The following is a 12,368-nucleotide window of genomic DNA, read 5'->3' as shown; positions in this document are numbered from 1 at the left end:
TAATTGCTGGCCAGCAAGCATTTCTCTTCCCTGTCCATGACACCTTGGACAATTACTTGCTTAGTAATGTTGAAACAGAGTGCTGAATAGTAAAACTACAAACAAGTTGACAAAACAAATTAGAGACACCACTTGCAGTTTGTAGTTGAATGCTTTTCTGTTGTATATTGGGGTACAAGGTATTACTGGAAAACTGGCAAGTAACATTGTTAATCCATATCATTCTCACTTCAAAAAAGCTCTCAGAAGGTATGTTGCGCCAGACACGAAAATCTGTTCCCTTGGCAAAGCACATACTGTAAGGAAACGAATCCCGTTGGCCAAAACTATGCATTTCTCATCTTTGAAACCCACTGCGAAAGTAATTAGCCTGCCAGTAATATATTCCTCTTAAGCCAATGTGTGTCAACTTGGTCTTAAACCCATGATATTTCTAGGTTTGGATACAGAATATATAAAAGTACAACATCTAAAAGAGCAAGAATTGTGACAGACTGTTTAGCTGAAAAACAGTACTTTAAGACATGTAAACTCATTATGAAACCTCACACAAGCAAAGGGAAATTTTGGCAGCAAACCTTCACAGTTGTACTTTAAGAAAAGACTAATTTTCACAAAGTGATAAAAAGTATTTTGATGCAAGAGGAGAAAAGTTGCACAAAATAATCAGTGCCACTTAGCAAACAGAAGCCAGACAAAAAAAAAAAGTTTTTGCTTTGCAGAGATAAAATAAAACACCTGAACTTTACCTGTGAGTATGCACTATACAACATTCACTCATGCCAGGCTCAGCACACGATACACAAAATGTTCCTGTTGCGCAGAGACTATATAAACAAAATCGACAAGCCTTTTTTTGTCACATTTTCATCCTCAAATTTGTTTTTGCAAATGAAAAAATGGTACAGGTAAACAAACCCATTCGGAAGATGTACTCATTACCTGGGTTCCTCTGTGAAAGTGGTCATATAAAAACATTTTTGAAGTGTCAGAAAAGCACTTGAACAAGTTTTTTCCCCACACAAAGATGGTCTTCATTTCAACTAGTGTTTTGGTTTACATAAAGAGATGTCCTGAGACTTAGACAAAAATGTATTCTTCAGTTTCTGAAATACTGTACAGGCATTTAAAGGTAAAAATTTGAAATGGCTTGAAAGTAGGTCAATACCCTAAGTATATTGCCTTCAAAGCAGAATCTTAGTGATGCAAGAATCTTAGTAAGGGCCAGCTGGAGTATCCCCACTTAAAACCTCTTTCAGTAACTGGATTTAGATGGCACTAATTCAGATGGCTCCCGACAAAACTTTCATTTCATTCTAGAGCAAACACCTGAATAAATTCAGTCTACACTGGATTACAACTGTTTCCTCTTTATAATTAAGGGAAAAGAGTAAAGAACAATTGTTTAAAATTAAGTCACAAACATAAAACCACAAATGTGCTACAGAGCAAGGCAGGTTTCATTCAGTCTGTGCCCATCCAGCAGAGCACAATTCCAATATCAGCTCAAAGAAATAGACAAACAATTACAAAAACTGTGACCATTGCAGAGATCGACAACAGATGTGATCAATAATTTCAAATAAAATTTCTACATCTTCTGCAATATGAACTCATTAAAGGGTTAAAAGTTCAGCACAACTTTGTGATATACACTGTCGCAAATTCAATTCTATGAAGAAACCACATCTTGTTATTTTGAGAATGGCTTGTTAGTCTGCTCAATATTTTGCATACATATACAGTATAAAGATTACCTCAGAGGAAAGCACTTCACTATGGATTACTTTCCATGCTGAAATAAATGGACCCATGTTCTTTCTTGTGGACTAAACAGCCACAATGTCCAAAAGAATAGCAAAATACTAAACCTCCAGATGACTTTACAACAGGCTTCTGCTTCATAAACAGCACCACCAGGGGCCCTACAATATGTCTGCAGTTTCTCAAAACAGTTGAAGCCCAAGACAGCAGGTAACTAGAATCAAAATAAACCAGTAAATATATAACCCACTTTAAAAGCCAACCACAGAATAGAACTATCAAGTTCTCTCTATTACTGCCACTTTCAGGGATAATTTAAGACATGCAGGGAGTCATCAGTATATTCATAGGTTTTCTGCCGTAATGTATTACAGTGTGCTTTCAAGGTTAGACTAATCCACCACAAGGAAGGAGTTACAAAACCGCTACAGAAATAAAGCACAAAAAAAGGGGGAAAGGCATATGACGCAATCTATATCTAAGAATTACCTGAACCCTATGTACTGTATCCATATTTATATTGCATTACCATAAATTCAGGTATTATACAGTACTTAGCCTACCCTTTATATTTTAGTTCTTGCAGATTCCCCGCGATGCAGAAGAGCAGTTGCCCTACATGCCGGAATTTCAGGACTCCACAAGTGTTATATAGAAGGAACAATGTCGTCTGCATAGCAACCATTGCCAAGGTGTGTATATATCTCATGCGATTCAACTATGCCATCAACAAGTTTTCAGGAAACAGCTGGCTGTAGCCAACTCACCTCAAATCCAGCTCCCACCACACAGACCTCTGCCTCTAGGTCTGACAGCTGGAAGCTTAACACGTCGGTCTCGCCACTGTTTTTCCCCAGACGTGCCTTTATTAGGAGAAGCAGCAAGAGCAGGCTGCGGCAGGGCAGCCTTTGCAAGTGTTGTGTGCCGGGCAGAAGGAACACATTACAGCAGAGCTCTATCACCAAGACCATATTGTGTTTGGTCGAAATGCAGGCTAGTATTACTCTTGTATTACAACAGCCTTTGACCTCATTGCTCAACTGCTGGCAGCTCTTCCAACTGGGGCTCTTAAGAAAGTTTTATCAGCCCCGCCTTTTCGATAGACGGTACCGATACTGCGTTACTAAAAAGCAGTGAGTTGAAGAAGGAAATGCTTGTCTTTTTATTGAGTTTATTAATCTTCCAGTAATGGGTATGCATTTCAATTTCAAATGTGAAAAACTCAGTAACAAATACCTGTACCTTTTAACTATACTAAAGAAAATGTAGGTTTCAGACCATTTCTTTTTAAAACCTTGTGCCGGTACATCAAAAATAGACCTTGGATCACGTCTGCACGACTTACAATTCATTTTGTAGTAAAGCTGCCATGTACATTAAAGGAAGAAAAAAGGTTGCCAACGACAATACTTTGGTTCTGAAATCCTGAAATGTCCTGGGTCTCCAATTTCTCCACCGCTTAAGGCTGTGGAGAACGGATAAAAATTAGTCTAGATAACCCTTAATTAGCTCTATTTAGAGCTCTCAGGTCCAGAACTTAAGGAGACACAGAAAATGGGCTGCATTCCTAACACCCATGGACCTGAGAAACCCTGAACTACAGTTCCATTACTGTATGTATATAGAACCATGAGATCTTCAAAATCATAGATTTTGACCATAGACCAATAGATTATAAATGTAAAATCTGACATAAGATTAGATTGCCTAAATATCCATTGTTTAAGAATTATTAACCCTATTCCAAAAGATATCATATGCCTCTCTCAGTTTTGAAGCATATAGTCAAGTGTAATGCAACCTGTATCGTGTCAGGTGCTTGACCCCAGATCAAGATGCTGTACCCAATCTACAAATGGGCACCAAAAACATATAAAGAAAAAATACTAGAGGTAAGTAACCTCTGCAAGTCACTTTGGTTAAAATCAGTAAAATGAATGCTTTGTAACACATTCATGATCCCCAATTTGCATCCACTACTGTACATCAAGGATCTTCAACTAAGCTCTTTCATTAATGTACGCTATTCCGACTTCAACTGGACTTGCCAGATTGCAATTAGCTTTTGCAGATTTTCATGGTTTTATTTCTTATAACAGTCACTCACTCCTGCTATATTCAATATTTACAGCATCCAGAGTCTTAGCTGGGCTATACGTTATTGAACCAATGTTTTGAAATGTGAGAGGTAGAGATTTTCTGAAGCACTAATTTGAGAAAAAACACTGTTGATGTTTTTGAACACCCTTTGTATGGTATTATAATGACCTACTAATCACAGGACGTACTTTTCTCCAACATGAGATATTTTTTAAGGTTCTATGTTTAGTGCAGGTCCCCTAGACTATGAGCTATAAACATTATCTTCAAATGTACCAAACTATTTACATCAAAACAAATAAATTTCCCCAGTACAAAATATCAACTTGCCATAAATGAAGTTACCGATTTGATTTAAAAAGATTTGTCTCTTTGGCAATAAATAAGAGGTACCAAAATAAACCACTAATAGCTGCAATTCAAAACATTATCTGGAAAATTATGTCCTTTAACAGTTGGTCTACTGATATTTTATTGAAGAGACATGACAAGCAGTTATGCCGATTAACATTTGTCATCGACATGGTTGACCAATAGGGGGTCTATTGGAAAAGTCACAACAGCAGCTTATGGCAACTATTAGAAATAATACAAGCTGTCCATCTGATTTGCACCAGGTTGCAGATGCTATCTTGTGGGATTCTGTATGTTCCATCTCACAGAAAATGGACAAGCTTCTGCCTGTTCACTGGCCTATGAGCCCTAGATACCACACATCATCCCATTACCCCATCAACACAACCTCCTCTAAAAGTTCAACAGGGTTTAAGTATGGGGGGCAGGGCATTCGTAGCATAGCTGTCACATTCTCATCTCTCAAGGAAGCAGTTGTTTCAAAAGCAGCACAAGGACGTGTGTTGTCCTGCTCAGATGTTGTCACGTCTGGCTGATCCTGTAGGAAATGCAGTCTTGAGCAATGGGGCACTGTGCAGTCAGAGTATCATAAATCAAGTGGAGTTCTGTAGCAACTCAGCCCTCCTGGCTAGAGCATCGCACAAGGACCTCCTCATTGCCTGGTCTAGTGTACAAAACATTGAGCAGATCGTTCTGTTGCCATCACAATTGTGGACGTCCATTAGGGCTGTCTATAGAAGATCTGGCTCCATACAGATGGTACAAAACCTGATAAAGTGGATGGGTAATATATTATTTCTGTATTTCTGTATCTTTCTCGATTTTCAGCAAAAGGTTAAATCACCATTACCTACATGTATGTCCAATCAACTTCTTTACTAAAGGGACTTGGAATGATCTAGTATTTTTGCATCAATCCGTGATGAACAAAATGTCATGAGAAACGAAAAGTTGAAAAAAATGTAGGCTGTGTGGTAGGGCTGGGCGATATGGCCAAAAACATTATCACGATAAAAATTTTCATACCAGTCAATATCGATAATTATCACGATAAATGTCAAATCATTATTTCTTTCAAGTTTAAAGGCAGATTTTTTCTCCTGAGTGAAAGTTGAAGAAACCAGACAGTTAATTGATAAATTAGACAACTCTTTATTTTAAGAACACAACAAACACTTGCCAAACAGCAGAAACATTAAACAAATCTGAGTTAGAGAGTATTCAAGTCTTTTTTACGTCAAAATATGCATGAGTAAAATTTACAAAATAAATATCTTAATAGAAAAATTAAATACTGCAGTGTGATAAAACACACATAGAAGATGGCTCAGACAGACTGCAAAGTTTAAAGTGCTCTGTTTTATGTCTGATCGTAAAAAGCCAAAATATCCCCAAATTACCGAAGTTGAATGACCTTTTCTGTCGACGATGTCATCGTCCTTCGAGCTGGTCGTTGGCAGCACTACATTTGCTTCAGTGTCGCTCGTTTCTCCACTCTAACTACAATCCTGTCAGCCACCACCGTGTGGGTAAACAACAGCACGTTAGCTGCCCAGTCTGCAACACACACGCGCAGTATTTTGTTCGCATGCGCAAAGCATAAACATATCTATCGAACATTTATCAAACTTTTGTTAAAATTATATCGCGATAATTATCGTTATCGAATTTAGCCCAGCAATACTGTGTGGTCTATCAAGCTCATTCAATTCCTTCTAGCTAGCAGATCTGAAGATTTCATCCAACTATTTCTTGAAAGACAAGGGTATCAGTTTTAACATCAACATAATAAGCTGTCCTACAAACCCTGGTGTAATTAATCCTCTTTTCAGTTTTAAATTTACATCCCTTAAGTTTCATATTTCACTGTTGATTCTGAAGAAGTCCATCAGGTTGACCATGTCAATACCTTTGAGAACATTTAATATGATTTCCTTCATAGCCTTCACAAGACTAGACAAGTTCAATTTTTATTTAGTGCAAGACATTTCTTTAAGCCTAGGAGTGCACTGGGTCTCTTATCTGGACTGATTCCGGAGGAGCAATATTAACAATCTTGCAATATGGTGACCAAAACTGTACATGTTCTAAATGAGGTATTACTAGTTTAAAGTATAGTTTTAATAACATCCATCAATTCTAAGACTAACTTTTTTTTTGCTTTCCAAAATTGTCTAGAAGAGTGCTACCTACTATATATGCAATACTCCCTCTATATTAATCTGCTAGATTTGTGCAATTGTTGAATACCTACCACTTTGAACTTCCTTGGTAGCTTCTTCAGCATTTGCTACTCTTCATATTTTGACATCTGCCAACTTTAAAAGTTTAACTATAACAGAATCATGACCATTGACAAGAATCAGGAAGAGCTTTGGTCTGAATACAAGTCCCATTGATGCTCCACATTAGTACAGTTTCCTGTCCATTTACAATTTACCCCAAACACACCGTGAATGCCTTCAATTTGAAAACTCCTTAAATACCACCTGTAATTTGAGAACTTTATGAAACAAGTTTCCAAAATTCTTAGAATACCATTTTGCACTTTGTTGTTAGTCCAGTACTATCGTTGCTTGAACAAATTAGTTAAGCACAACTGACCTTTTCTGAATCCATGCTGCTTGTTATCCCCTAGCATTTGTCCCCCCAAATAGATGGTCCTCTATCTTGGTTCTAATTGTTTTGATTATCTGATGCATAATAAAAAGTCAAACTATTGATCTATTACTTGGTTCAGTTTTGTCACTTTTACAGACGGGCATGTGGATTGAGCATTCCAGTCACTGGGTATTACCCCCGTCAGTGAATGTTTGATGACTTGTTTTCTAATTGGTTTTAGGAATAAGATCTTTTCCTTAACTAGGATTAGCATAATACAATTGCCCTGAATAAGTGTTTCTTCAAGACCACCTTCACCTCTTTAATGACACTACTATTTAATAGCCAAAGCTTGTCCGTTCAATTTCTTCTTTGGTAAGAACCCGAGAACTCCTTTAATAAATCAACAATTTCCCTTTCCTCTTCTACAAGCTTCCTCTTACCCTAGATCCATTTTTACTTCATCCTTACTTGTTCCCCCCCCCCAATATTAAAACATCTTTCTTCCCCTTTGGGCTTCTTAATACCTTTATCAGTTGCTTGTAAATCTCCAGTATATCACAAACTCGATCCCATTTGCTTCTTTTTCTTGAGATAGTAAACCACTTGTTTTTGTTTACTTTGGGTACAACCCAATATATTCAACCATTTGTATTCATTCTCTACAGAATTCCATATATAGCCTGTCCCATTCTATATGTCTTACATTGTTTCCTTCATACTGTAGTCTCCTTTCCTGAAATCAGTCAACTATATTCTGGCTAGAATGTTTCAAAATTACAGTAGTAAATATATAATGATCACAGTTCCTTAATAGTCCGCTCACTTACAAACATTCCCTCTTATAGATGTTCTAACCTGGAGTAAGAAAACATTAGCCATGTCCAGCATGCTGACATTCCTACTGGTTTTTCCATGTCTATGCAAGGAAACAAATTCCCAAGAGAAGCACTTTCTTTATACATTCTAATCCAACATGATGATGCAATTTACGAGATTCTGAGTTGTGTAGCACAGCACCTGCCTAGTGTCCAAACTATATTTGTTTTCTAAAAATATGTAAGCAATTAATCTTTATGTGTGGCATATTAATAAAGATTCCCCAATATGCTCAGACACAGCAATTTCATTATTTTGAGTACATTTTCCATGCTCCTCTGAGGACACCTCTGGCTACGTCTAAGGACTCCAGTTAGTGACCAGACAATACTTGCACTTTACTGCTATAGGACCATTCGGAAATGACAGTTATTTTTTGGAAGCAAAAGTCAGTGTGAAAAAAAGAGCAAGTTCTTTAAAAGGTGGCAATATATATCTATTGGCTCAACACTGTGGCTTCCATCTCAATGCTATGAATTGAGAAGTATGTTAGAAATTGCATATGGACACTTCCTGTCCTATAGCTTTAGTAGAGTTTAAATCATGATCAACCAGACCATTCACAAGTAGCACTTTACAAAATGTGTCATATTGTAAATAAGTAAGATTTTTTAAATCTATGAATACTACAAATACAATAAGAAAGCAAGTTGTAACAGTGAATAGGAGGAAATACAGAATAACCAGAGGCAAGAATAATTAAAAAGCATTTAGAGGTTTTGCATTTACAAAGCAATAAAAAACACTAACACTTCTTTGCAGTTTGCTTATTGAATCATTCAAAATTCAGTTAAAGTCACTAAGTTTGATTAACTTTGAAAAATGTGCTACATTATTCAAAGAAAACACACACACGATGGGCTTAACATACACGTCCTTCACTCTTGCATTTTCTGAACCAAATACAGGGGGAAACCACTGCAGAAAAAAATCATTTGCAGTAGTCCTTGTAAAATGGTTCACTACATCAGACCCAGCAAAAACAACTTGGCTGCACTTGTTAGGAGATAGCCTAGAAACCACTAATTCCTACTGACCCACACCACAAACACATGGAGCAGCAAAATAAACTGAAATCCTCCAACATGTCTGCCACCCACTGAGGAAAAGCCCCAGACTTCCAGTGGCCAGCAGCGGTCATGGATTTTCCCAGCTCAGTCCTGTTAAACCCTTCAGAAACACACGTCACTTGTAATTATTCAACGCAACAATTCACTTGGGGCTCAAGCCAGGAGAGTCATGTCAAGCTGAGGCATCAGATGGCTTACCCCTTCCTCTTGAGCTGGTTGGTCACCGTATTCTGATCCGCCTGGCAGGAAACTACATAAATTCATAAGGAGACTGAAATAGCAAGTACCTTCAGACTGCAGGCTTTACAGACAAAACTGTGAAGGAAATATAGGTATTAACAGACTTATTTCAAATCAAAGACCCATGGTCCAAAAGCGTAAATGAGAGAGTGAAAATTAAATTAACTCCCTGTTAAAGGAAAGCTGTAATAAAGAAACCCTGATCTAGGACGCATATATCGATTACTCAAGCACTAGACTACTGCAGCTTTTAAATAATGCCCTTCCAAGAAAATAACAATGCTTAATTGGAAAAAACCAAAAGTAAAAATCTAAGCAAGAACTAACTTGCACAACTGTAAGAACTCCCCGCCCTCACCGCATTACCTTTAGCAAACATTTGCAGCCCAAAAATCTCAGTTACTGCCAGCTCCTTTTGTCTTGGCTTCCACTACTTAAATATAGGAAAAGCATCTGGAGTTTCAAGGATGCCCCCCATCTATTTCCGGGGTTACCGATATGAATGTTTCGGCTGGAAAGCAGCCAAACAAGAGGGTGTTAAGCCAACCTCTCCTGCCGCATTAAAGAACAACGCCACAATATCACTGTTCCCACAGCAAAGAATTCCAGGACATGGAGATTTCTTGTATTGCTATTCTTCACAGCCACTAGCAAGAAGAACAGATATCCATGGCTCCTTAAACTTCTACCTACCATCAGTCACTGCTGCTCAACATCAAGTTCAGAATTAATCTTGCAAAATACAAAAGCAGAAAAGCCCCCCATAAAGTAAGTCCTCATACACGTAATGCATATATAGATCGATAAACATACATGGATTTCTTTTAAAACATACTTCAGTTACTCTTTATATCTAATACAATACTTTCATCATAATACATTGTGGGCCTCAGGATTATTCTTAAACATGTTTCCTTTAGAGAAATGTGCATGTCTCCGACTGAATTTCCTTAACATTTAGCCCTAAACAGTTTAACAACATTTAACTGTATGAGAGCATTCGGTGCACTTTACATTGGACATCACACCAGTATTTGATCAAAAACTGTGCCCAAATTGCAGGACCGGACAATAAGTGAAAGGATTCCAATTTAAAAAAATCAGCAGAAAGTTAAAGTGCTGCAATCAAGCTACGATTTCAGCAGGGAAAAAGAAAGATTACTAGCAGTACACATTTTCCAACTTTGACCCATCCTAGTTCACAGCTACAGTATTAATGGTCTGGCTCTGTAAGGCCTATTTGTTGCCAACAGAATTTTCTTCTCCTAAAAAGTATAAAATGTGTTGCCTTATTCCCCCCCGCCAGTTACAACAGGAATACAAACCATATTAAGCAAGAATGGCCCCAGAGGGCCTTAAAGATGGTGAGGTCTTTGGTGTGCCCTTCTGTACTTTACCCTTTTTTAATCCGAACTTTTTAACATCAGGGCTAGGAGAGGTTCACCCCAGCACTTTGCCAAGTAGTGAACTGAAGCCTCTCATCGCAGGACATCTGCTCAATGAGGCAATGCCCAAGTGCAGATCTCTTTTCACAGCTACAATGGATCAGATTGCAGATACGCAACAGGCCGAGAATTTATCAGCTGACAATTTAACACCTACATCTACACCTAACCAAATGATCAAAGCATTCTAGAACACTGCTTCTTGCGGACATCTTGCCTTCTTCATCGAGCCTACTTTACAGAATGAAAGGAAAGCAGCCAAAGGGTTGAGCAAAACACTCTTGTATGAAAATGAGAATCTCGTCCCATAGTGACGGACAAGAAGTGCAGCTTGTGGTAAAACATCACTGGTTCAAATCAACTCCACTCTCAACTTCCAGACAGGATTTGGCAACGTTTCAAAAGCAGAATGAGTGAAATTCAGTTGACATTAAATTAATTTGTGCTCAGCTCTTCCCATTAAATGTCTTTTACAATGCAATGAACTAAGCAAAACTAAAAAAAAAAAAATCAATTGCCAAGACAGTTTCTCCTTCTATTAAAAATGCACCATTGGGGGGAAAAGAAAACATTGCAAGAGACCACTAAATAACAGCTTTGATCCCTTTCTAGACAAATGAGAACTGTTTTGCCAGCCTAATTTGTCCTAAAATCAAGAAATAATTTTTACCATTATTTTTATTACAATTTACCATTACTGATAAGAACATACAGTACCGCCCTGGAACTAGTTCAGCAAAATACGAGAAACCATTCCTGGTCTGAAGGGGGGGGGGGACATGTATGGAGGTCATGGGAGTCTGAAACTAACCTGTTATGTTTTTGAAGCAGCATCCTTTTGATACAGTACCTTCAAGACACTGCTGGATTATTTGCTGTTACCATTCAACCACAAAATGCAAAACTGGAATTACATCCTCTTATCGGTAATCTTACTTAATTTTTGACCGCATAATTACGGTAGTTGACTCCAATGAAAAGAGTAATACCTAGGCCTACAGTACACAACTTGAAAACTACTAAGAAACTTAGTAAATCACCTTAATTCACCCCTCATTTAAAATGGATCATTTTAGTCCTCCTAGAATGAACTGGGAAACACCTACAGATAATCTAGAGTATTCCAAATCATTGCTGAAAAACGTATCTAAACAGCTTCTTTTAAGTTCTAAGCAGAGGTTTATTTTGTAGGTTATCCACAATGACCACGTAACTGGAGAATTCACTAATCCTATCAGGAAAAACTGGACTTGTTTCTCAAATTCAGATTAACTTGTCAACCAGTTTAGCTTAACTTGGAAGCACATAGGGAGGCCACTTTAAATAAACATTCTGGTAAATGGCAAATCAACTGTAGTATACAGTATATGCAAGTTAAAGAAATTGTGGTTCATGAATCTTTTCTGTAGACCTGACTTAAGGTTCAGGTTTCCTCAGTAGAAATAACACTGCCTGCACTTATTGCTTTCTTTAAAACCAGTGTTAAATCTTACAGATAAAAGGCAATAAGAGATTGCCCAAACCCAAGTTCAGAAAAAAAAAGTGACATTACTGCAGGAAAATTTGGTAAATAATGCTTAACAATCAAGTATTCATCTTTAGGTGTAACCAACAGTTAACGAATTTGAAGCTATTCGAGAGTCTACATTTTGATAAGGCAGTTATAGTACAAATGGCTACAAGATCAGGCCTCAACACATCATGGGCTCCTACAAGCCACTCATTTAAACAGACTATTTAGAAGCACTATATAAACGGTTTGGTCTATTTTAAGTTAGCTGAGAGCTTGTATTAAAACTACTTTTAAAAGGTTCAAAACTAGGCTAAAGGCAGGGATTTAAAAAAAAAAAAAATTGGTAAGTGGGAACTTCCTTGTACACTGACCGCATTAAATGAAGTACAAACCACCTCTTCC

At 37.5% G+C, this 12,368-nt stretch overlaps 1 protein-coding gene across 3 annotated transcripts in view; it reads right to left on the bottom strand.

Annotated features, from left to right (window-relative positions):
- The window catches only part of svila (supervillin a), a 119,154-nt gene that overhangs the window by 76,334 nt on the left and 30,452 nt on the right, over positions 1-12,368 (bottom strand). Inside the window, exon 1 of one of the 3 annotated variants that reach the window (XM_088642857.1) lies at positions 2,532-2,718. The exons of the other annotated variants lie outside the window; for them this stretch is intronic. The gene's annotated coding sequence lies outside the window, so the exon portion shown is untranslated. Of the gene's footprint in view, positions 1-2,531; positions 2,719-12,368 lie in introns of those variants that run through there. 3 annotated transcript variants of the gene reach the window in all.

Source organism: Lepisosteus platostomus, chromosome 8 (genome assembly GCF_059453375.1).
Source record: "Lepisosteus platostomus isolate fLepPlt1 chromosome 8, fLepPlt1.hap1, whole genome shotgun sequence".
NCBI classification, from domain to species: Eukaryota; Metazoa; Chordata; class Actinopteri; order Semionotiformes; family Lepisosteidae; genus Lepisosteus; species Lepisosteus platostomus.
The sequence above is the reverse complement of the archived record's forward strand: the minus strand, read 5'-3'. Positions and strand labels throughout refer to the sequence as shown.